Here is a 25394-nt window from a genome sequence, read left to right as displayed (position 1 = left end):
CAAACAAACAAAAAAAAAGCCCCAAAAACCCCCCCCCCAATGTATGGAAATTGTGCAATTTCATTACTTCTGGCCATTCAGTGTCTGAACCAATGCCATTGTCCTCCCTCTTCTTCATTGACCCCATCCTCCCTCCGCCCATCTGCTCCAACAAGGTGATGTTTATCTCCAGCAGGAGGAAATTAAAGCCTTGCTTCATGAGCAGCAGATATGCAAATCTTATACATTGCAAATAGATTGCAGAGCTCACACAGTGGACGGTGTGTATTGGGCCGCCCATTGAGCCCCACTGATGCGAAATCCAAATCAAGACGTGGAATTACAAGACACACATGTGGCTTCCTAAAAATCTTGACTTTCAGATATTAAGGGAAATAAATAAAAAGGAGAGAATGAAGAATTAATGGTGGATCTAAAAATTAAAAAATTATTTATTCAGCTGGTCCATCAGGACAGATATGCTTTATAATAACTCTTGTTCGACCACAGGTGAATGCTTATCTGAAGCTCTGACACACACAGCATGGAAATAAGTTCCTCTGATATTACCATTATATGGGATATGTATTTTCTTGAACTCACAAAATTGGAAAGTAATAGTGGCCATGCAAAATGCCTTGCAGTTGTGAAGTATGTAATTTTGATATGCATTAGTGTTATTGTCAGGCAGAGTGTATGGGCTGTTTCCTTGTGTGATTGCAGGTCTGGCTTGTATTGTGGGAGGGAAGCAGACAGGAGAAGATAGTATTAAACCTGTCCTTGCCATTCCAATCGGTCTGCATGTTTCTCTTTATCATTCTGCGGTTTCTATCCACTTACGCTATAATTAAGTTTCCTGACCCCTGCCTTGCAGCCTTAACTAGGCATTGGGAAATATACAGCCACTGCAGATCTCTTAGCCTGATGTGCTCTCTCTCTCTCTCTCTCCCCTCCCGCCTCCCACTCTCGTCTCCCTCCCCGTCTCTGAAAATCTCTCTCTCCCACTGTCTCTTTCTCCGAGTCTCCATGGCACTGTAATGGAATAAGAATTATTAATCGAGTAATTGTGTGGAACACATTAGTTTGCATTGAATTTCTCTCTCTCATTTTCAGTGCTTGATTATCAGGCTATTGGGCAGACTCTACGCTCTACCGCCTCCCTTCACCTCACCTCCACCCCCCCCCCCCCCACACCCAACACACACACACACACACACACACACACACACAGGGCTCATGTGCATTCCATAAATGCATGGACACACACATAAAAACTCACATACAGCGGGCTGAAGTGTGTGTTTGCATCACACCTAATGCTTAATATATATGTGAGGTGCTGGAGGAAAAGGCTCCTGCTGATTGGAAAATTTTTGTAACGTCCCTTTAACCTCCAACCTGTGATAAAAAAAAAAGCCAGGAACACAGAAAATAACCTCCAGCATATGTACAAACATGAATTACAAAAATAGAAAAAATCCTAAAACCCTAACATCAGAGACAGGCGTGCTGGCACTGACATTCATCATTAAAAAAACCCCTCTTCAATCATAATTAGTCTAATTAATTTAAATCAGTGTTGGATGCCTATCTAAATACAGTGACAACACAAAATGAACATCCTCCCTGCAGCACATAGTCTCAGCCTATACGTTCCCATAGTGAAACACACCCTCGTAGGATTAGAGCAGAAGAATAGGGGGATTATTATTTCATGACCTTTCAATCCGCTGCCTGTCAGGTTGAACTAAAGCCATATATGCTGCTGGAGGACTAATCTCCTTCTCCCTTTGTGTCCACAAGGGATGTGTCATTTCTTTATCCCCTCTATCCAGATTTACTCCATAAAATAAACTTCCTAGCCTGATCTGATAAGAAGCCATCTCCTTACCGGGATAAGGCTGTGGTGCCTCGCCTCCCTGCTTCCCCGTAACCGTATTTTTGGGTGTCAGATAACTCAGACGGGGATGGGAACAGTCAGGAAATGCCACTTTGTCTGTCTGGGAGCAGGTGACAACAAAACGACAGTGACTCTGATTAGAAAACACCCTCCTTCTCTCCCCCAGCACCACCACTCTCTCTCTTTCTTTCTTTCTTTCTAAAACCACCAAAAATCACATATTATCAACACTTCCCAGGTAGTGTGTGAGACACAAATAAATTGATATTTGCAGGCACACATTTAGACATGCCAAAGTCGCTGAATCACAGACACACACTTATGTTGCTTTTTTTATTGTCCCATCTTAATTACTGGTATGTCATCACTGCTCCAGCTGTCAGTCTGAGCCATGATCTGCTGATCTGACCGCTGCTGTCTGCCCATCCTGTCTCCCCGTTTCCCCTGCCTCACTGTCTGTGTGATTGTTTTTATTTTATTATTATTTAATGGACCTGAGTCATAATTTAGCTGTTTCCTTAAAGCCACCACAGACTGCAAGACCCCTGCTATTCAGCTGGACATTATATTTGATGCACACAAATATTTCAGGTATTTTTATGAAGTATACTCTGCCCTGCTGCCTAAAGGTCACAGCCTACAGGTGGCAGAAATGAGCATTTTGGATTGGAGAAGCAGAGGTTTGCTGCAGCCTATGTAGTCAGCACTAAAGCACTGCTATAAAAACACTTAAATGAAAAATAAAATGTATCCTTGGCCCTGAAAAAATAAATAAATGGAGGCCAAAGCTACCATATAAGTGATTTGTGCTTCGCATTACCATATAAGTAATGCATCGGATGGTATTAAATAATTTGTGATGTAAAAAAAAAAATTGTTTTAAATAATGCCCCCCCAACCATTATTTAAAACATTTTTTTTTTAAATCAGAATGCACAAAGCCATTGTTGGTCCACACTCCATAGCCTTTATTTAAGATGAAAATGCTCAACAACAAAGGGGAAACAAGTTGACCAAAAATAAAATAAATGCTTAAAGCCAAAAAAAAAAAATCCTGTCACGCTGTGCAACAATCAGCAGCAGGGTTGATTTTAAGCAATTAAGTATCAGTGAACTGGGGTAGAGGTTTGGGGCTGAAGTAAAAATAAATGTTTTACTGGCCAATTTTTAAAGTGGTGAAACTGTAAAAAGATAATGGAAAGCACTGTATTAGGCCTGATCAAACCAAATCGCCACTAAATTCCTTTAATACTCCTAGAGCATCTTCAGTCTCTGCTGTCTATTGTTGAACTTTATAGACACCATCTTGATCTTTCTAGAGTCACTTTAGTATGATATTCAGGGATGTTGTTTATTTTATTTTTTTTTTTTGGTGTGATTCAGTGTGATAAAATAATCTGCGTTCATTTAGCGTGTTTTCTCCTGTAAGGGAGACTGTAGAGACAGCCACTCAAACTGACCAATTTACCCCAAGTGGAAGTGTTGCAATTTATTGAGAGTCATGCCGGCGCTGAATTGTCCTCCTGCTCCGGACCTCTCGCCGCAGCCGGACCATAAAGCACCTATTCATCTGCTCCTTTTGATTTGAGGCTACTGGTTCCTCCTTCGCTCGCTCCTCACCTCCCAACTCTGCGCCGTATTATTGCTCTGACTGGCACGGCGCATTATTTCTGCCTCTCTGCAAAACCGGATCCCAACACAGGCAGCAACGTCCTCAGTATATTCTTTCTCCTCTTCAGACTGGTGCAAAGGCAGGTGCATTTTCGGGAAGCAGTGGCTATTTACGCACATACAGTATCACCAAATTGTTAAAAAAAAAAAAAAACAATTAAGCGAACGCGAAGGAATTATGAAAAAAGAAAAAGAAAAAAAGGCTATCTTAAAAGAGACAAAATGTCTCTTTTAAAATGTCAGAGTTATGGTGATAAGAATCTGAGGATGCAGGGAGGACTTTGGTGAGAAGTGACTAATTACCCTGTGGACCGTCCTGATAGTAGAGAATAATTAGATTTACACAAAAGACCCTAAACCAGCATCTGAATAACAAGAGCAACATTTTCAATAGAAAATTTAATTTGATTTTGTTGCGAGTTCCCTCCGTGCAGTCGAAAGGGAAAGTGAGAGAAAGAATCATAAGGACAAAAAAAAAAAAAAAACGTCTTCCCGGGACGGTTTCATGCCTGGTTTGATAGGAAAAAAAGCTGACAAAACGCTCGGTAATCAAAAGAGGAGTGTACGGCCTGCACGCTAGTTTATATATTAACAATTAGAGAACGATTAGATAGCAAACATATTGACTATACATGGATTAAATGAAATACCCCCGGTTTATTATGAAAGCAGTCACTGAAAGTTCTGTTGTGGTTTCTGCACATTTTATGAGAGAATTAGTTTGAAATAAAAATTAAAATGTTAGTTTTTTTTTTTAAATCAATTCCAGAAAACAGTGTTTCAAATAAATGCCTTTAATGGTTTTGAGAGTAAAAATGCTGAGGATTAAAAGCAGTTTATAAAACGAGGGGAAAAAAAGACTGCAGCAAGGTTATTTGTGAAATAATAGATAAATCATACACAAATACAAATTTAAAGGATTTTAATTATCGGAAGGCCACACAAAAGCACATTAAACTGACTTTGACATATTAAATGTAAAGGTTTCAACCCACTTAAAAAAAAAAGAAAAAAGAAAAAAGCTGTGTACGAAAAGAGGTTGCATTAGCCTACAAAATTTGAAACAGCCTCCAGTGGACACTTTGTAATCTAGATAGTGAGGTAGAAATAAAACAAAAACAGGGTGAAATTGATGACTACATCACACAAGGAAATTATTCTTCCATCACTGTGTAAAGTATCCGCTTTTAACATAGCCTATATAGACGGGAATATGCTAACTATGTAGGCCATACTACATGCAAATGATGTAAGAGTGCTTTAGAAGATTAGAAGATAGACACCCGGCCCACAGTGGGCTGAGAGGAGTGGGCTCTCCTCCAAGACTGTGTCCTATCTCCTCAGGACTGAAAAAAGCATCCTAATCCTTTACCTTTCATAGTGATCTAAAGCCGATTTAAAACTGTCACTACCCTAGTTTGTGTTTATTTCATGTTCATCTGCAGCTCAAGGCGATACTCTGCACACCCACTTATGACATGAGCAAAAAGATGTGTGTGTGAGAGAGAGAGAGAGAGACAGACAGACACTACAGAATAAAAAGAGAGGGGGGGTGCATGCAGCTAACTGACCAGGAGATGAAGGAATACCCGATGTGTGTGTGTGTGTGTGTGTGTGTGTGTGTGCGCACTTATCAGTGTGTGAACTGACTGTACTAATTGTTACATTTTCTTTGTATGTGTTCAGACCTTGTGCTATGAGTCTCAGACATCCACCCCTGATTTCATAAGCCGTCTAACAAAACCAAGCAACTCAGCTTGAATTCCCTTCCAAAAATATACACTCCCACACAGATAGTCCACGAGACAGATGAGTAAACACACTCTCTGTGTCTCTCTCTCTCACACACACACACACTAACACAGACACACACACACACACACACACTAACACAAACCATTGACCGCTGAACTGGCAGGCCCACAGGCAGACCACCTTCCTCTCCTCTCCCTCCTGCTCCTCAAGGCCTTACTGTATTATTCTGTAAGCAGCAAGAGCAGAGCATTGACAGAGCTAATCACTGGAGAGACACGGCCTCACTCTCTCTCTCTCACACACACACACACACACACACACACACACACACACACACACACACACACACACACACAATGATTGACAGACAATGGAAGCAAATCTATGCAGTGCCCCCCCCCCCTGCATTTTGCTTTCTCTCTCCCAGCTGAAAAGACAAGGGGGGAGGTTTGTGCGTGCATGCCTGTGTGTGTTGGTGGTGGCGGTGGGGTTACAAGGAGTGATGTCCAACAAACTGAGGTGGAGCCAGAGGAGAAGTGAAGACGGTAAAAGATGAGCTTGTGACTAACGCTGTTGCTATCCCTACTCCTAATCCCCCCCACTCTGTTAGGTGCAGCAGCCAATCTGGAGAGAGTCTCAACCCTTCTCATATGAATATGATCCCTGTGCTGGCTGAAGACCAGTGAACCACTGATCCTGTTATCATCTCACCGGAGAGAAAGAGAGGAAAATGAGAAGGAGAGAGAGAGAAAAAGAAAGGGAATAAGGGAGGTGCGTTATTTACTGTTTGCTCACACCTCCTGTGTCATCCGCCAGTGCTTTGACGACCCATAAACCCGCTCTCTACAATTAAATACTCTATGATTTTTAACCTCAATGGACCTCTACCAAGTATGCCATTCATGTTACTGGATGTAGCTCAGGTGATAGAGAGGAGCTGCCAATTAATTGTAAGGTTGGTGGTTCAATCCCCTCGCTTCTACTATACACATCTAATAGGATCTTTGAGCAAGACAGTGAATATGTGATCACTGAACAAATATGCAAGAAATGGCTAGAAAGACTTTATTTTAAAAAAAAGTTTTTAATGTTGACAGAAGGTTGATAGCACTCTTTCACAGATCCATAATATAATCAGTCCTGACCTTCTCAATGATTTGTTGGGAATGAATTTGCAAAGAAGAAATCAACGGGACAACATTGTCAGGGTTTGAGTGAAATCATTGGTTTTCTTTTGTCAGACATTTTTACCTGGGGGGGGGCAGAAAGCTAAATCCATCATAGCCAATTCATACCATTCTATCGTCAAAGGAAATTGGCATGCTTAGCACTTCCCTATTCATATTGTCTGAGTTTTCCCTTTACTTTTATCACAAACCTTTTTTAGTATTCTGTATTGCATACAGCAGCAGTTTTAATGTCTTCAACTTTCTTATTATAATTTTGTGTTTTTATTTTGTTTATGTTTTATGTTGCCTTGTTGCAAGACTTTTCTCTTATGAGATGATAAAGATCTGAACTGAACTGAACCCCAAATTTCTCCCATTATATGTGTACGGCCAAAAAAATTGACTAAAAAGGTTCTGTTAGCACTGGATGATAATTCAATATTATAGTTATTGACTCTTGGCAGAATGATGTCATCAACAAATTTCGGCTGTCCAAATGAATGATTCCTAGAAAGCTTTATAATACCGGTATGAGGTATTTAAGTGCAAGGAATTTGTGAGGCATTACAGTGAAGCAGAATTATACTATACATGATTTTGCATATTTCTCATATAATAATAATAATAATAATAATAATAATAATAATAATAATACATATCAATATTGTAAAATATCCTCATTTGGACATTGTGAGGCCAGTCGTTTTCTGGCCACCATGTGTTGGTTGCCCAAGGCGACAGGAAGCAGTGTGGTTAATTAAAGAGTGGACAGCACTCCAGACTCCACTCACACTCTCCTGGTATTGTCATAAGCACCACTCCTACAGCACACTCCCTCAAGAGTCATTTCCCTCTGTTTCTTAGGGATATGAAGGGCCGTGCCATGCCCTCCAGGGCACTGAAGCACACTCTGGTGAGTCTCTTATGGACGTGTGGAAGCATGGACGCGTACAAGTCCGCAGCCACCATCTTTGCATAGACTCATCCAGATAGCCAGCAGATAACACTTTCAATTCAGCTTGATGTTATCGCTTCCCTTTTCTTGGAGAAATATGAACTTGTCACAGGGGGCGCCTTACAGATTTGTTACATAGTTCCACGGTAGATAATTCCAACAAAAGGGCCAAGGCCTTGCTCCCTCTGCATGCAGAGTTAGAAGGACTGCAGCAATAATCAGTGGGAGAGGATCACATCTGGCCTGACAGCAGCTGCATCACTGTTTAGAGGAGCTGCCACCGTGAGAAACACACAGGTCGATTCCCTTTTCTCCCTGGACAGAGTGGGTGTTCTTCTAATTCATTTCTTCTTTCTCAGTCCTTTTCTTTGAGCTAGCCAATTAACCTAGGTGCAGTGCATTAATGAGTTCCCTCTGGTTGCTCTGCACTGCTCAATGGAGAAGAGGGAAGGGCAGGGTGAGCCGAAAGGGAAAAGCAGAGAGGGGTCAGGGAGGGATAGCATAGGGCCGCGGAGGGGTGGCGAGGTGCAGACATGGCAGAGGCAAAGATGGGCTAAGAGAGTCTGAGAAAGGGGTGAAGAAAGGTTGATAAAGGGGTGAGGAAAAGGGAGGGGTGAGGACAGAGGGGTTCAGGGCAAGGAAATATGGGATGGGTTGATGCAAAAGGAGAGGGGACAGAGCACCATACAGTTGGCCACTGTGGGCCTATCACCAAGACATTGTCAGCCAGACAATGGGCTTATCAGCCTCCTTTTCACACCAGTCTGATTAACTGGGAGGAATGGGAGGAAGAGAAGGGGAAGGAAAGGGGTACGTCCTTGTACCAGCCCAGTAAATGTCAAAAAAGGGGCCAGGCACCTGAACTAGCCTCATGGACTGAGTATACATCCCTGAGAAAATGGGGACAGTTTTAAACCCACTGTAAAAATCAACATCCTCATCATAGGCAACGGAAGGAGTTCGGCCGTAATAAATCTACAACCTTTGTAAATGTATCTTACAAACCAAATTAGCAAGGAATTTTTAAGCACCTTTAAGCACCACTAGGTAAATTTGTGTGTGTCATCTGTCACAGAAACACCATAAAGCACAGATAGGTGCAGTATATAATCATATTACTAGATGCTAAATTTAGAAAGGATGGAAATAATGGTAAAAAAACAATACTTCTCAAAAAATGCTTTTCAGAAGAATCAGCATTTATATCTAGCAGTAAATAATTAAGTAGAGACAGTTTTTTGAAATCATAAATGATCATTTTACCCCCTCTGTCCCAAATCTTACACATAATACACAACAATACAAATCAAACTACACCTCTGAAGAGGAAAAAAGCTAAAAACATTAACAGCAAAATAATTAAAAAAAAAAAAAATTAAAACAGTGAATATATTCCTCATTTTGTTTATGGACTATTAATTATGTATGATTTAGCATCGTGAATTGGAACAACATTATATGTAAGTAATGCTGGTTTATAGCTACTAACACATATCTATGAAAACTGGGCTTGCCTGCCAGCCACACTTTTGTCAAGCTTGGCATGAGCTGTTTAGAGCAACAAATGACTAAGAGGCTTCGGCAAAATTGTTTGTGTCATTCTTCAATTAGTCTCCTGGGATATTGATCCCAGCTTGTTTGTTTACTTGCTTACCTCTTCCCATTTGTACGGCCTTGACAGCCATCTGTCACACAGAGAGACAGTGAGAGAAGGGAGGCAGGAGGTGACAGAGTGGGAGGGAAATGGATTTACAATGTGAATGCTTAGATAAAGCTGAATCGAAAAACCTTCAATAGAGTGGGGATTTAATATAATATATGGAGAAATAAGGACGGCAAAGAGATCCTTCTGATACAGAGCTTGAAATGTACTTATAGTAAAGTTTTTTTTTTTTTAAATATAAATTCCTAATCCAATGAATCCATAAAAGCTTATGTTCTTCATACTCAATGATGCCAGTTCAGTTGGGACTGTTATAAAACCAATGCTTGGAGTAACAAGTGGTTGTACTCTTTTAGCTCTTCCCTTCCTTCTCTTTCTCCATTTCTTTTTTTCAGAAGAAAGGATGCAGTAATTAGAGGGTAGACCAGGTGGAAGCACACAACTCAAGAGCCCAGAGCTAGCTCACCCTCTTCTCCACAGGAAGACGGGAAGAGGGAAATGTGGAGAAGGGGGGAAGAGGGCGGCCATGACTGGAGAGGAGAAAGTGGCAGAAGAATACGTCTAGGTAAAACGGGGAGAGGGGGAGCAGTAGCCGGGTTTGGGAGCAGATTGGGTCAAAGAAAATAAAACGTGTCATTTAGCCAAAGAAAGAAGATGAGAGCAGTGTGCACGATGGAGGGGGAGGCGCTAGAGCTAGGACGGCTGGGCGAGGTGAAGGGGAGGTGGAGACGAGGTTAGCTGTTAAATAAGGTGGGGGTCATAAGAGAGGGGGTGGATGCCCACGGTGATACAAATGAGGGTCTGCAGGCAGGGGGGCCACCCACAGTACAACTTGGCCAACAAAGGTGCTTCTGTCTTGGCCTCCCTCCTCCACAGACCTCCTTGAGTGGGCAGGATTCCATTAGCAAGCTGCAGAACCTGGGGTCTATTCATCCGCCCGTCCAGACCTGACTGAGTGTGTTCTTGAGCACACAGACACACATGCACAAGCACACATACACAATGACCCACACACATGCTCACCAAGCACACATGCATGCACTCATTCACAGTCACTCACTCACACACATACACAACACCACTAATTAATCCTCAGATTACCCAGCCAATTATTACCACACTTGTACTAATTAGAAATTATTTAAAGCATTTCCCAATTAGGGTTTACATGCTCAGTTGGACAGGAGTCTGTCTCGATAAACCAACTGGTTTTATAGTGGGGGAAAAAACAGCAATCTCATTCTCTCTCTCTCTCTCTCTCTCTCTCTCACTCACACTCACACACACACACATTTCTGGATCTGACTGTGGTAATCAGGCCGTCTCAACGAGTCCCTCTCTTAGGGCGAGGGGGATGAGGACAGACAAGAGGAAGAAAGAGAAAGAAATAAAACAACAAAAGACATGCTCCTTCAGTGCGGCAGCAATACTGTAGGTCGCTCTTGTTAGGGCTGGGGACAGTGATTAGGAGAGGCCACAATAAGACCTGCCAGGAAACACATGCCAATTACGTTACCAGGAGAACCACGGGCCTTCATTGCTATGGGAAACCCACTAGTTTCCGCACCACACGGCCCCCTCACACACACATACACACACACACACACACCATGGCCTCATCCGCTAGGTTTTTCAACCCTTTGATTACATTATGACATGAATAAGGGGAGGCCAAGAAAAAAACAACAAGGTAGAAGAGAGGAGATGACACTGCAGTGCAATGGACAAAATGATTGCGGTGAGCTAAGAGAGCAGAAGGTTGAGGCAAAAGGAAAAGCAGCAGTACACATTAGAGATCAAAAGTTGGTTGCTAAGAGGGATAAACTTTTATAGTCTCCCTGTGGTTTCATAGTATGTATTCTGATCGGCCAAACCTTCACTGAGACAATGATGGAGGAAGAGAAAACATGAGAGGGAGAGGGCAAAACGGAAAAGCAACAAACAAGCTGTGGTGGGATAACAGGGGCGGGACTCCAGGGAGAATTATTAGCAGAGAGAATTACAGACTCATCCATGGGTGACATGTAAGCCTCAGCCACACACTCAAATGTTTACAACACTGATATTTGCTCAACCGCGATGTTATCAGGCTTCAATGTAATACTCAAAGCTTTTGTTCTGACTTGCATGGCAACACTCACCATGTCTACAGATGCAATAACCAAGAAGCAGATAGCAGCAGCACAATGTTTGCCAGCAATGTTGTCCTGAGAAGCTCTGACATGACCCAGGCAAAACAGAGAAAAAACTCACTCTGGAATATTTGCGCTGATGTGATGATGTCTGAGATGTTGATTAATGTGCACGGTCCCTGTTATTAAATAAACAGGGTGAATACACAAAATATTGAATAAATTAGAGCGTGAACCGATCTCCTCTGCAACATCCAGCTCATTAGAATGCATGAGGAAACGATGTTCTGATTGCGACAAGAGTCACTCATTAAGCCATGTTTGTCCCCCGCCAGAGCACCACTCCCTGCACGCAACCCCCCTCTGGCCCAAAACACTTACCCCTCATGCCTGCCATACACTCCACACCAAATCCCTCCCTACTGCACACTCTCCTGCTAAAAGCTCCCTGACTTAACATCACCCCTTCCCAATGGATGTCACCAACAAACCACTAACCCTCTTTTCACCCTCTTTTCACACTCGTAGCCCTCACTTTCCCCCACCCCCTCCTGCTTCCCCTTCTCCTCTGCCGGGATCTGTGTCATCATTTTAATTAATTTCTAATCAGGCGAGAGTAAACTAATCAGGGGAGGCGTTAAACAATGACAGCTCTGCCTGCTCAGCCCCACACTGGAGGCTGCCAGGCTGCTCTGCATGCTGAGAAGAACTGCACATTGATAAACAAGTCAGTGTAGATGGGGTTATCTACACCCATCTCCTCTCCCATACATGTTAATATGGACTGCAATGCAACGCATATTTGGCGCAATTTCATTTGCATTAAGAGAGATTAAATTACCACTGTTTTACATTTGTAGCCAGTGTATGATCACTTTTAAAATCATTATGTTCAAGGTAAAACCACATGGATCTGTGTCTGAATATACATATGACTTCATAGACATATGATGGAAATGCACGTAAATGATCAGAATGGACAAACAAGTAACCGAACCCTGTGTGAATGGTGCTGTATGTATCTGCTTAGAATGGGTTGCACAAAGACTGCAGTTATCTGTAGGCAGCCAGATCCCACCAAGGCTGAGCCATTGTGAGACACACACACACACGCACGTACACACATGCACACAGAGAGAGAACTTTTGGGCAATACATTAACTGAGACATTGTAACAAGAGAGCGTTGATTAACCTTTGCTAGGCTTAACCTGTGCCTAAAATACTTTAAACCGACATAATTGATTCATAATTGGCAAATTCTAACTATATGATTGCATGACAATGAAGTTTATGACAAATGATGGCAAAAAAATAGTTAATGACCACCATCACACAGGTTGCCAAAGTGAAATTTTTAAAGGTGCATTTTCTTGGGCTAAGTGTGCGATTGGCATCTGAGTGAGCCTTCAGACGTACTTTAGCCAGGGCTACATGTCTGCAAACTGAGACCAGCTTCACCGCAGGCTGTGACGGGTGCAGCAGAGTCGCAACTCGTACGGTTTGTCTAGGTGTTATGAAGAAAGAGGCTTTTAATGAATCACTCATCAAAGCTTTGTAACTGGACCTGATTTCTCCTCCGGCCAGCACCATGGCAACCGTTGACCATCGACTTAAGGACCAAAGACCACTTGCATAGTTACATGACGCACAAGCAAACAGATATACGCATGCACTCTGAGACATATAAATGAATGCAATCTTTACTTTTAAACTTTGTGTAAAGTCACACAACAAATCCAAGCACAAGAAAAGGATGAAGCCACATTTAAATTAATGTTTAAAGCAAATGCATTGCTAGAAATGAAGAGGATAAGTGTTTAAAAAGATTTTTTTTTTTTTTTAAATATCAAATGCACCCCCCACCACACACACAAACACACACACACCCCAAAAAAAAAAAAAAAAATCACCACCTCCTTCCTTGCCCTCTTTGCCAAGTATTAGATTCCCATGCCAACCGCTTCCCTGGGATAGAATAAGGATTGCGGAGGTGGGAAGCTCAAACCCTTCTATAACATGTCAAACAACACTGGAATCCAAAACGCAAGAGGAAGAGAAAAAGGGTTAGAGGCAGATTTTCTACAGGGAGAAAGAAACTGTCACATCATCAGATTGGTTATTCTAAGTGAAGGGTTGTGGGTATGGGGGTGGGGAGGGAGGGGCGGGATGGCAGAGGCTTGGGCTGGCAGAATCTGGCAGGGATACATGATGGCGGTATTTCCACTAAAATAATCAGCCCCCAGGCAACGGAAGGGGGTGGGGGGGTGTTGTGGAGGGGTTGCAGGGAAGAGACACACAGAGAGGTTAGGGATTGTAGGGGTAGGAGAAGGAGATGGGGTGGGTGAGGAAGGATATAAGGGAGGGAAATAGCAAGATGGAGAGAAAGAAAATCTGGGAAGCTAACCAAGGAAATCCTGCTTCTCAGATATGCAGCTGTGGAATTAAAATTGGTAAAAAAACACAAGAACAAAAATATACTTCACACTTCACAAGCCTATTGAAGGGTGGGGGGGGGCAGAGGGGGAAGATGTGCCACTCTATGCTGGCACTGATACCTCAGGCACAAGGGGTAAACAGCTATTCTCTTCACTTCACTTTGTCTGTTGCATTGGTTTCAGGGTGTGAGTGACTAAGTTTGGGGGGGGTTCCTCATCAGGCTACAGGGCAAGCTAAAGAGAGAAGACAAGAGCCCCTCAGAGACCAAGAAACACAAAATGCCCCATGAAACAATTAATACACTTCTGCATCCCCTCAAGCACATCACAACGAAACAGCGAGGCATTGATTCATGATCAAACGACCGTGATCGTCACTCAAATTCAATAATAACAACCTTCACAATCAAAAGCACTCTAAATATACTGTACCTCCACTTCAGGCCAGGATTAGGTCTTTCTGTGCACACATTTGTGTTGATGTGCTGCATTACGGAACAAAGAACTATCAGAATTGTAAACAACCATGCATACACAGATAAACGACAAATCAATTAATTTTAAACGTGGTAAAATAAACTGTAAAAACAACACTGTATTTGATTGCTAAAATATGAATGGTTATTATTAAAAAAAAATCTACACAGGAGAGTAAGATTCCTTACTGTATACAATATACTGAAATACCGCACAGACACAAAAACCAGGCCTTGCTATGTGTTTAACTGCAACTTCAAAGGACTTGAAAGAAATTTTAAGTTGCATTTCACTCAGCAAAAGCAAGCAACTTCTTTCATGATCAGAAAAAGAAAAAACTAATTAATAACTGTGTGCTCTGAGAGTCATGTTATCAAATCCAGCCCACTGGAGTGTGACACCACTAAAATAATACAATCATCAAGCGTAATGAGCAAGTTAAGAAGTTCTCTTAATGCATGTATCAGAGTAAATGGTTGCAGCTGAGCATTGTGTTATTTCATCACTCTAGAGACTTGATCTTAATACAAATCTCAATGTAATACAGGCCTATTCATGCAGCCTGCCTTTCCCCTCTGGTTCAATTATCATGTGCTCTTTTGGAGAGATATTCAATTAAAAAAAGGCTCATCCTTTAGTTTTATTAGAAAATAAATTTGGCAACAGATAAATAATAATTTAAAAATGCTATGTGCTCTCAGGCATGTGCACGAGAATGTGGATGTTTTGCTTAGTCAAAGTATAAAAGTTTGAAAAGTTATCCATTTTGGTTAAAAGACAAATTAGAATGGCACTAAGTAGAGCGCAATCCTGCCAAGGCCAGTGTCAAACAGCATACACCAAACTTCAGAGAAAAAAAAATTCATAGTGCCCCAAAACTTAATGGGTTCTTCCTTGGCCCGTGCCCCATCCCTCCGCCCAGTTTGGTGAAAATTGGTTCAATACTTTATGCGTAATCCTGCTGACAAATAAACAAACAGACTCAGGTCAAAACATAACCTCCTTGATGGGGGTATTAACAGCATCAATTAAAAGACAAATAGGATATTTTGTCTTTTCATACTATATTTATATCTACAGTTCTTCTTAATTAAGATATTCAATGAGCCTAAAAAGAACTCTGAATGACAAGATGAGAGAGGAATATTTGAAATAAAAAGGACTATTAAGCAACCATGAAAAGCAAAAGAAGAAACAGAACAGCAAATCGTCCTTATCAAGAAAGCAGTGTTTTTGTTGGGAGTATTCTCTAGTGAATTTGCCAGCTTTCATTTCATTTCTCTGACAGTCTCTCTGTCTGACCATCCAAGTCCTCTCCTGAGACAGTTGAGTGGAAGTGGAGTTCCAGAGAGAGCTATCAGGATTAGGATAATTAATATCATTTCATTTCACTGTGATCCTCTCTGCAGCCCACTACACACACAAGGACAGGATGCAGCGAATACTGTGGCGAGAGTATCCATTCAGCCGTCAATCTAGGTTGCAGCACCCCCCCCCCAAACCAACACCACCCATCGCCACCACAACCTCCCCAACTCACACACACAAACGCACCCTCCTCAGCGGCTAAATTGCAGTTTGAGAGACGACAGGGGAGAGGCAGCGGTGGCAGCGGTGATGGTGGGGGCTGCCGGGCCCGAGGGACGCCATACAATGGAGCGTGAGGCTGACCAGCGTTCAGGTGAAATTGAATTGGAAATCTTCCACGGCTGGTTAGCATAACAAAGGGCCTTGTGGCTTTAGACAAAGGCTGCTTCTCTAATGCACAAAATCAATCTCTCTACGGGCTCGGTGCATTGTTCCCTACCGCCATACAGGTGTTCCTTCAATGGTCCTTAATCAAAAGTGTCAAAACAAAGTTAAGAGTTATCTCTGCTCCTCCGCAGCTGCTTCTGCTGAGCAGAAAGAGGGAAAGAGACCAGACACTCACGATAGCAAACAGCTGAGTGAATGTGTGTATAGGATGCTGGATGCATTCACTACATCCTACTGTATGCCATGGTCTGTTGTTGCTAAAGTTGAGCCACAGAGGTAGACGAATCTCATTTCTACCTGAGCTCCTTCCAAATGTGATCAACTGGTAGTCTCTGGTGTAATCACTGATCAAATCCAGTCATGGAAAAGGAAGCAGAAGTTTGTCTTGCTTAGCTTATTTCAAACGAGAGCAGGATGATGGGAGAAAGGCAGCCTCCCAATCATTTCTCATCTCTACCTCAGTCTGAAGGCCTTAATGGTAATATTGGTAATAGCTGCCTTTCTCCTTAAAGGTTGTTTAACAATGGGAAAACACAAGTATAGCCCTTATAAGTATACCCCCCCCCCCAGCTGCCCTGTGCTCCAATACTGTAACACTTGACCAATTCTCTCTCCATTTCTCTCTAGGCTCAAGACCTTGACTTGCTCAGGCTAGACTGAATTAAATAAGAAGAGTAAAAACACTGAATAGAGACCTCAGCCCATGGCCTCCTTCTCTTTCGCTGTGTGTGTGGGCTAACTGATTCATCTACTAAGAGATGGTAAGTGTTGTCATTCCCTCCCTGTTTTATGCACTCTCTGTCCTTCTCCAGGGCTTGTAAACGTGACATTTATACACCTGGACTTTAAGTGCTCTATATGACAATGTGGTAGCCATACAGCAAAATAAATACAGGTAAATAGATCCAGTCTTCAGTGCCTGCTACAATCCTTCAATTTTTCTCCTTTTCTACATTTTGTTCACATCAGTCTCCTTAAGACATTCAGGATACAAAGCTGTGCAAGAGCGGGCTGTATGCATTATGTTGCATGTATCATCTGTTCCATATGGAGAGAGGGTGCATTTGATGGTTGTTTGTTTTGATAAGGTGAGATTCTCTCTCACCGTTCCGTCTATGGATTACCACATAAATAATAACATAAATAATCTTTAGACTAATCCCATCTCCTAATAAGTGGCATCATAGACTCAACGCCTCCAGTCTGACAGCCGCCAGACGACAGCCCATCAGTTCACCAATATACATCCCCCTGAACACTATAGTGTTCCACATGGTTTAAAATGTCAGCTGAGTGGCAGTGAAATCTCTGTAGCAAACCTGACATTTTCATGATTGTGACAAGAGGACAGTAATCTGGATAAAATCATCTATCATGGTGGATGTAATCTTATACCACTGATGGTTATAAACAGAGGTAAATTAATGTTTTCAGCTAATACCTGACAAATCAAGGTGACAAATCCTGTAAATATACCTACAGTATAACAAAAAGCAGTCAACAAGTTTATATGTCATAGCCCATTCCTAACAATGACTATTAATAGTAAATTAGAAAATTGATTTCTCAGTGATGACAGTAGCAGCTACCTGATGTGTTGTTCTTCTCCAACCTTGCACTTTTACTCCTCATTGTCCTCCATAGAAAAGACTGAAATACTGAGAAAAACAAAAACAAAACACAAGAAACAAATGAATCCAATTCAACCTCACCGATTTTCTGGCTGACTGAAGTAACACTAAGGGGTCACTAAACATACTAATTGTAAGCCTGACCTCTAAAATACCACCTGTTTGTCCCAGGCTGGCACCAGCCGACACTGTCACCGGCTTTATCTAAATCCACACTAAGTCAGCTATATTTCAAGATGCATCTTTTTCTCACCATTTTGGCCATTTTCACGCTAAACCACAGATTTTCTCCTTAAAAACAAAGCTTTTCAAAGACTAGTCCCCAGAGTGGATAAATCTTAAAATTGCAGCTGCTTATGAACAAGGAAAACTGAGATTGTTGGAAAGGATGACATACAGTAAAGCAGGCTTTATACTTTGTCCAAAGTGCTTGTCGGATGGTCAGATAGCTTCAGAAACCCCCTCAGCCCATACTCTTGTGATTTCAGATAAAGGGGGTCTGTGTCCAACCATTTCTGCAACTTTCCAAAACTAAAAGATCTGACATTCACACCCACTTCACACCATAACTTGTCAGCTGTGCAGAGAGGTGAGAAAGAAGCCAAGAACTGAGCTTCTCTCACATTTCTCTTTTTTCATTTGTTACACAGCTATTTGTGGCACTTTTCATGCAAACAACCAAGCACGACACTAAGAATGACTTCTTGGAGAGACTGTCAGAAAATGTCACTATCTCCATTTTTAAATGATATTGAGTCCCCCCCCCCGCCTTTCTGTGAAGGGAGGCTTTTCACTCTGTCTTCGAGTGTGGCCGTTCACATCAGGTATAAACACTTTTGATGTCCGACATTGTCTGACCGCACGTCTTATAAACTAGTTCTGACAGACCATAAACTCGCCCTAAGGTTACCAAGATACAATTGGGGGCTGTGTAGCTCTAAGAACTTTTTGTCAAGAACTTCCTGTGGCCTCCAACGCTATCTGCAATGACTCATTTCAGATGTTAACATAGCAGATCACACAAAACAGGTGTTGGCATTAATCTATGTTAATGTTGACTTTGTAGGATGTCTTTGGAGTAATAAAATTGTGATTTGACCAATAATTTAGGGCAGCAGCTAGCTACGGAAACCATCAACAAATTGCTATCTTGTGCTTGTTCAGTGCTATAAAAGATGTGTACAGACAGAATGCAGGGTGAATTTTAGTGGCAGTGTGACTGCATAAATTGAACGGAAAGATGCACGTGGAGGCGACCTGGGGCAGTGAAAGAAGCCAAAATGTGCTTGTGCGAGTTGAAAAGGTTTAAAGATGAGCAAAAACGTGGTGCTTATTTCGGGGCTTTATGAATCTACCTCAAAAATGTACTGAGGCGAGAGCAACTGGAGAGAAGTGAGAGAAAGAACTGGACTTCTTGATGAGTTGCGAGATCGGTCTGAGGCTGAGCTAAACACAAACACACACACACACAGAGACACTCCGAGACACACGGTTGGTGCGTCTTTTTCTAGCTATCTTATGGCTAACATCTCTACAGTTGGTTTATTGTCTGTTTGGGGTGAATAAACAAGGACTGCAAGCGCTCAAACTTGTGTGAAAGATGCTAAGTGAAAAGCAGCTTCACTTTCTTTCTGAACAGCTGAACAGAAAAGCCATCCATGCTGATGGTAGTTGCTCAATTACTTTTGTGAATCCAGTTTCCTTGTTACTGTACTAACGTAACACGTAACTCGTGTCTGTGGTATCTCATTTTCAATTTCTCTTATTTGTAATCACCATCATTGAATTTATTCTCCAATACTATTTTCACCATTTCACAGCAGCTTCCAGCAAAAACTTCAAAAGGCCCACTCCTGTTCAACCTTTATTTAAAGTGTGTCTAGCACATTGCATAGCTGTGTATCCACATGCAGTGTGGGAAGAAGAGAAACTGAAAAAAATGTAGATGAGAACAATAAAATATTGATTTTGTCTGTATTAACATTGAGCATATGTTATCACAGACAGCAAGAGACATTTTAGCATGGATGGATATCTTAACAAAATGGACCTGACAATTCTTTTGTGGACACTCGTTGTTTTCAGACATAAACAGCATTTTCAAAATTAGCTGGCTTACTGTGGATGTGCTCCGTAGCTCTTCTCACTTCCACTGTCACCAGCCGGCCAACCACCAGCCCTCAGCTCAATCTCTCATAGCCTCTGCTGCTTCGGCCCATGGGAGGACTCATGCAGACCAGTTGATTAAAAATCACTTAGTGGAGAACACAAACAAAGCTGTCAGCCTTTGGCTTGCCCTTGGGATTGGAGTGATGGGGGTTGCCGAGAAGGGGGTAGAATGAACAAGTAGAAATGAACAGGAAGAAGAGCCGTAGAGACACTTAGCTAGTTGAGCTAGATTTGAAAAGGTGGGCAAATGCTAGAATTGGAATGCTGAAAAAAGCCTGATTGTTACCAACTCATTATTATGGCTTTAATACACATTACTATATCTTTTGTTAGCAGCATAAAAGTACATTTTAGGCCCACTGTCAGATGGGGATAACACTGAGTTTTCAGGCTGAGCCCTGATATCCGACATCCTTGTTCCTTTTTTGCTTTGGAATCCAAACATATTTCCTTCCTCACGTGAGGGATGTGTGACTTGAAACAGTGAGTAGACTGATATAGAAATTTTTCAGTTAAAGGTAAGGGGTGACGGGGGTGGTGGATGGGTTTATAAAGACTATTTAATTCAAATCAAATGATCCAGGTTAATTTCCCAACTCATGCCAAGAATGTTTCTCTTGTGAGTAAATTTTTCACATTTAGGTACATTTTGTCTTATTTGATCATGACATCCATCTAAAATCAAAATGCTTAAGTTTCCCAACTTGATCAACGTTACAACTAAACCTCATCTTAAAATAACTTTAATGCTTGACCTGGCATGCTTAAGCCGACTGAATGTTTTAACCTTGTTTGAGGCAACCCACTGAAGTGTCCCTTCCTAAACCTAACCTTAACATTTTGTCTGCTTAATTTTTATTAAGCTACATGATTGTGGTAATTTTGTTTCAAGTGGGAACATCCTTGAATCTTCCTCGGTTGTGTGCTCATGGAAGCTCTGAAATTGACAGTTGGTTGCCGAGTTGCACCACAGTTATCACCACAACACAATAAATAAACAACGGGCTCATATCTCAGATGCAGGCATCCGTAAATGCACCAAAAGGGAGTGTTTTCACAAGTATCCCAGCTCGTGACAACATCAGAAATAAACTGGACTGAATGTTGTCTGTGATGAATTACCAGTCACAGCTAACTTTCAAATCTCTGCAAAACCATTTTTATTGAAATGAAAGAAAACCATATACTGTAGATGTTATGTATACTGTAGGTGGGCTGACCCCTCATCCTAACATTCTATTTTTTTTCTTGTCTCAATTTAAACATTTTAACTTTTACAAGTTACAAAAAGATGGTAGGGACACAGCCCATTTGCACTCAATCAGTCACATGATCTAGTACCTCATAGACAAGGTCAGTCCTCACCAAGACTGCAACAAACTAATTCTGTTCTGGACTGATTAATCATTTTGCCAACAAAATCACATCGCAATTTCCTAAACGGTGCATGCTTCAACAAGATTCAATCTGTGGCTGAGCTTGTGCTCATGCCACCACAAATAATCCTTGGTTGCAGCCTTAGATTAAATAACATTTTATTTGAAATCAAAAAACAAACCACAACTGAGCTGAGTGTTGCTCATAACTTCATAAAGAAAACTGAATATTACACACAAGCGAAACATCAAGTTAGAGCAATTACTATACAATTCAGTCAGAGGTTCACTGCTGCAGAACCACGGGAGGCAGGAATGGATCAGTTGGTTAGAAACTAGATGTGTCAACACATGATGACCGTTACTAGTCTGATTGTATTGTGACAACCATGACAGTCGTAATTAGTGAGCACACACATGCGCGCGCACGCACACCCACACACGCACGCACGCACACAAACACACACACACACACACACTTAGCTGTAAGCATATGTGTTCACATACACGTAAATGTTCAAGACACACACACACACACACACACACACACACACACACACACACACACACACACACACACACACACACACACACACACACACACACACACACACAGCTGCCAATGACAAGGGTAGGGCAGCACAGCTCCAACGGTCTACAGGCCTTCACTACCAGATGGTAGTTCCCGCTGGTTCTTCAATCTCACGCACGCACACACACACACGCACGCACGCACACACACACAGAGATCAGGCTCCTCTAACGCATTTAAAGCCCACATCTCTATGTGAAGACATGATCTGACACATGCGATTGATGTAAATTCTGAATAATAGTCATATTATGCCCATAACAGAGCCTGACACTACGGGTCAATTTAATCAGCTGATTTAAGCTAATTGCAGGTATCCTACCTTTGGGAAGCCAAAGATAGTCGCTGTTCGATTTTATTACCACTGTTGCTATTTGTCCACCAGACAGCACTGCCACTCCACGTTTGGCAACATCGAATGCATCACAGCTCAGCTAACTGCTGCAGAGCAAAACGGAGTTGGCGGTTGTGGATCTGTGTCTTCATGGTAAGGTGCTCAGTTTCAGCTGTAATACAGTACTTGAGTGATGATAAAACCATGTCTCCTCATTTCTCCTTTTGTATTACCTAAATAAGCCTGACAGCAGTCCTGCCAGCTATAGCTATGTAGGTTATAGCCCATTTACAAACTTGATTTTGCATTTATTTGTCAGTAAGACTGTTCTAGTGAGTAAAGCACCTACGGCCCTTAGGTAATGTTTGCCCGTCACATTTCAAAACAGCTGGCTACAACTGGTTATATTAGAGGGACTATTAGAACAGTGGAAAAATGCTAGAAATAAAAATTGCACGTAGAGATAACCAAATGTCAGTGAAAGCTGATTCAAACACTCCCCATGCCCCCTCTATAACTAAATGTAAGGGATCCATAAAAAAAAAAAAAAAAAAACACTCTGTTTATGTTATGTGCTTCTGTTAAAAAAAAAAGATTGTATATATATATATATATGAGACAAAATATTGTTCTCGGGTTTTTTAAAACCTCAAAAATCAAAATCAGCATCGGCTTTAAAAATTCTATATCAGTTGGGCTCTGGTCCACAATATCCTGGGTTGAAGGACTTACTACTTCTATGTCCTTCAGCAGATAGAATATTATGTTTAACAAGCTATTCAACACAAACTGATCACAACTGCACACATCTTGACCTCCACCATCCATACTTCATTGACATTACTGAAAGTAAGGCAAAACCTGAAAGAATTACCACTTGATTGATTTGTATTATACCTCAAAGACGGGTTACACAGGAATAGTCAAAAATGACCTGCATAAACAGCCTTAGCATATAGGAGCAAGGCGAGAAGTTTCCCTGAGGAGGAAAGTTGAAAGACAGACAGAGTACATAGCAAAAGAGTGAAGTACGAAGAGACAATACAAGAGAGATAACAGGTATATGGAGAAGAAAAGAGAATCATTGAATATAGAAGTCTCCCAGGATGCAGGAGCAAAGTCACCCCCTTGGTATACCACTGGGGCCTTTAAGGGTCAGCTGAGAACTAAGAGGCACATTGGTGTCCAGTACATTGCCTGCATAGACTGGAAAGAGGATGGAGAGACAACCTTGTTTGGTGAATTATACATACATTCTCTGTCTCACACACACACACTCACACACTCGCGCGCACGCACACGCACACACACACACAGGTTACTCTCTGTCTCTCTGTCTCACATCAACCCTTCTTACTGCTGTTGTGATTCTCCATCTTATTTTTGCTGACCTGTATGTGGTGGGGTTGACAGAGGTGAGCACACAATCTCCCGACGCCCAAACACAGAGAATTGGATCACCCCTGGGCTGACCTCCTTGGAGCAACGCCTCGCCTATCTGCACCCCATGCTGTCGAGGGGTCCATTTAGGGCAGACGGTGACCCCTGCTTGGCCCCCAGGCCCGTGGTTCCTCTGCCTCGGCTGCCAGGCAACATGACATTCTATACAAGGCCCTGTCAGACACATGATTGACATGTCCCCCGCCCATCTCGACCAACATTCACACCCGCTCCAGCAAATTACCCCAAAACCCAGACAGACAACCATATTTTGGCTTCCTATTTGCTCTTTTGTCATCTTCCATATGTTATACACACACACACATGCGCGCGCGCGCGCGCACACACACACACGCTCTCTCTCTCTCTCTCTCTTCTGGTTTTGGATAGTTGCGCCAAATAATGTAAAACTGGCTGAAGCTGCAGGTAATAAGAAATGAGTTTTATTTTCTGAGGGCATCAAAGATATTGCAAACTGAACCAAGGCCACAAGACAGGCTCAGTTTTAATGGAAGAACAGGATGTGTGGTGACTAATCAGAACAAATACCCTGTATGTTATGTAGTCACTTTTACTTTTTCCATCCGATTGTGATTGATTTCATTAGTGCTGCAGGGCAGTCTGATCACGCACAACTCTTCATAAACCACAATGTCTCCCATGCCTTTGCCATACGTGCGGCAGAGATTGGCACACACACAAATGCAAACAAATCGCAGGCGCACATACTGAAAACACATACACACAAAAACAAAAAGAGGGTCCCCGCTGTGAGAAAAAGAGCTACAGTACTACCTACATCAACAGTGGCCTAGATAAACACAATACACACAAAAGAGTCACCCCATGAAAATAACCCTCCATCTAAGCATCACTGCACTTATCTACTCATAAACATAGGGATAAATCAATTCAGTGAGAAAAACCTTTTTTTTTCTCTCATTTTAAATTACGGCTGTGGCACCAAAGCTAGCATGATAGCATAGGTCAAATTCACTAACCTCCTTTCTCCATGGCAACAGTCTACCTCTTACAAAAAAAGGCTTAGTGTGGTTTGTTGAAGTCATTGTGAGATGTTTTTCCATCATCTGTGAATGTGTGTCACGAGTATGTTGGTGTCTCTTTGCATGTGTTTCACATGGACACGAGAATGCGCACATGTACATATGTATACATACATGTGTATATGTTCACGTGTATACATATGTGTTTGAGATATTGTATGTGTGTGTGTGTGTGTGTGTGATGAAAACCCTGTTATCACAGCATCTGTATTAGCATTGCAGCGTCTCACCGCTTTGTTTTACTCTGACCTGTATAATCAGTGTCACATTAGCAACGCAAAGAAATCAAACGCTGCGAGTTTCCCCCCTGCAACCTCTCACATACATGCACGCGCAAGCGTGCGCACACACACCCACACACACACCTTCCATTAGGTGTGAGGACACTGGTTGACATAATGCGTTCTCTAGCCCTGTACCCTAACCTTGACCATCACAAATATATGCCCGACCCCAACCCTTAACGTAAACTACATCTAATTCTCACCTGAACCCTAAAACTGAGTCTTAACCCTCGAACAACCCTTTGAAGTTATGAGGACCTGCCAAAATGTCCTTACTACGATGGTTTCAAACCAAAAATTGTCCACACAACCATAGAAAGACATGTACACACACACACACACACACACACACACACACACCCAAGTCCTCCTTCATGCTCTCAGCTGGCCACCATACTGTGTTAAAAACAGATGCTAATTAATATAAGTAATAACTATCACACAACATACAAACTGCCAAAACTTCTAATTTAATTTCTTCTTATTCAAAAGCAAAGAGGTGAAATGAATTAGGAACTCTTTTTTCTGTTTATCCTGTTCAGTTGATCCAGTAAATATCTTAGTAGGTGGTTACAAAATCAAAATCAACTATGGTTACTATTATAGAATTT

At 41.9% G+C, this 25394-nt stretch overlaps 1 protein-coding gene across 3 annotated transcripts in view; it reads right to left on the bottom strand.

Annotated features, from left to right (window-relative positions):
* sox1a (SRY-box transcription factor 1a) overlaps positions 1 to 25394 on the bottom strand; it is an 85752-nt gene that overhangs the window by 45167 nt on the left and 15191 nt on the right. The window contains exon 2 of one of the 3 annotated variants that reach the window (XR_005709054.1): positions 1871 to 1979. The exons of the other annotated variants lie outside the window; for them this stretch is intronic. The gene's annotated coding sequence lies outside the window, so the exon portion shown is untranslated. The remainder of the gene's footprint in view (positions 1 to 1870; positions 1980 to 25394) is intronic. 3 annotated transcript variants of the gene reach the window in all.

This window comes from Xiphias gladius, chromosome 16 (genome assembly GCF_016859285.1).
Source record: "Xiphias gladius isolate SHS-SW01 ecotype Sanya breed wild chromosome 16, ASM1685928v1, whole genome shotgun sequence".
NCBI classification, from domain to species: Eukaryota; Metazoa; Chordata; class Actinopteri; order Istiophoriformes; family Xiphiidae; genus Xiphias; species Xiphias gladius.
Note: the sequence above shows the minus strand (reverse complement) of the source record. Positions and strands in the feature narration are given on the sequence as shown.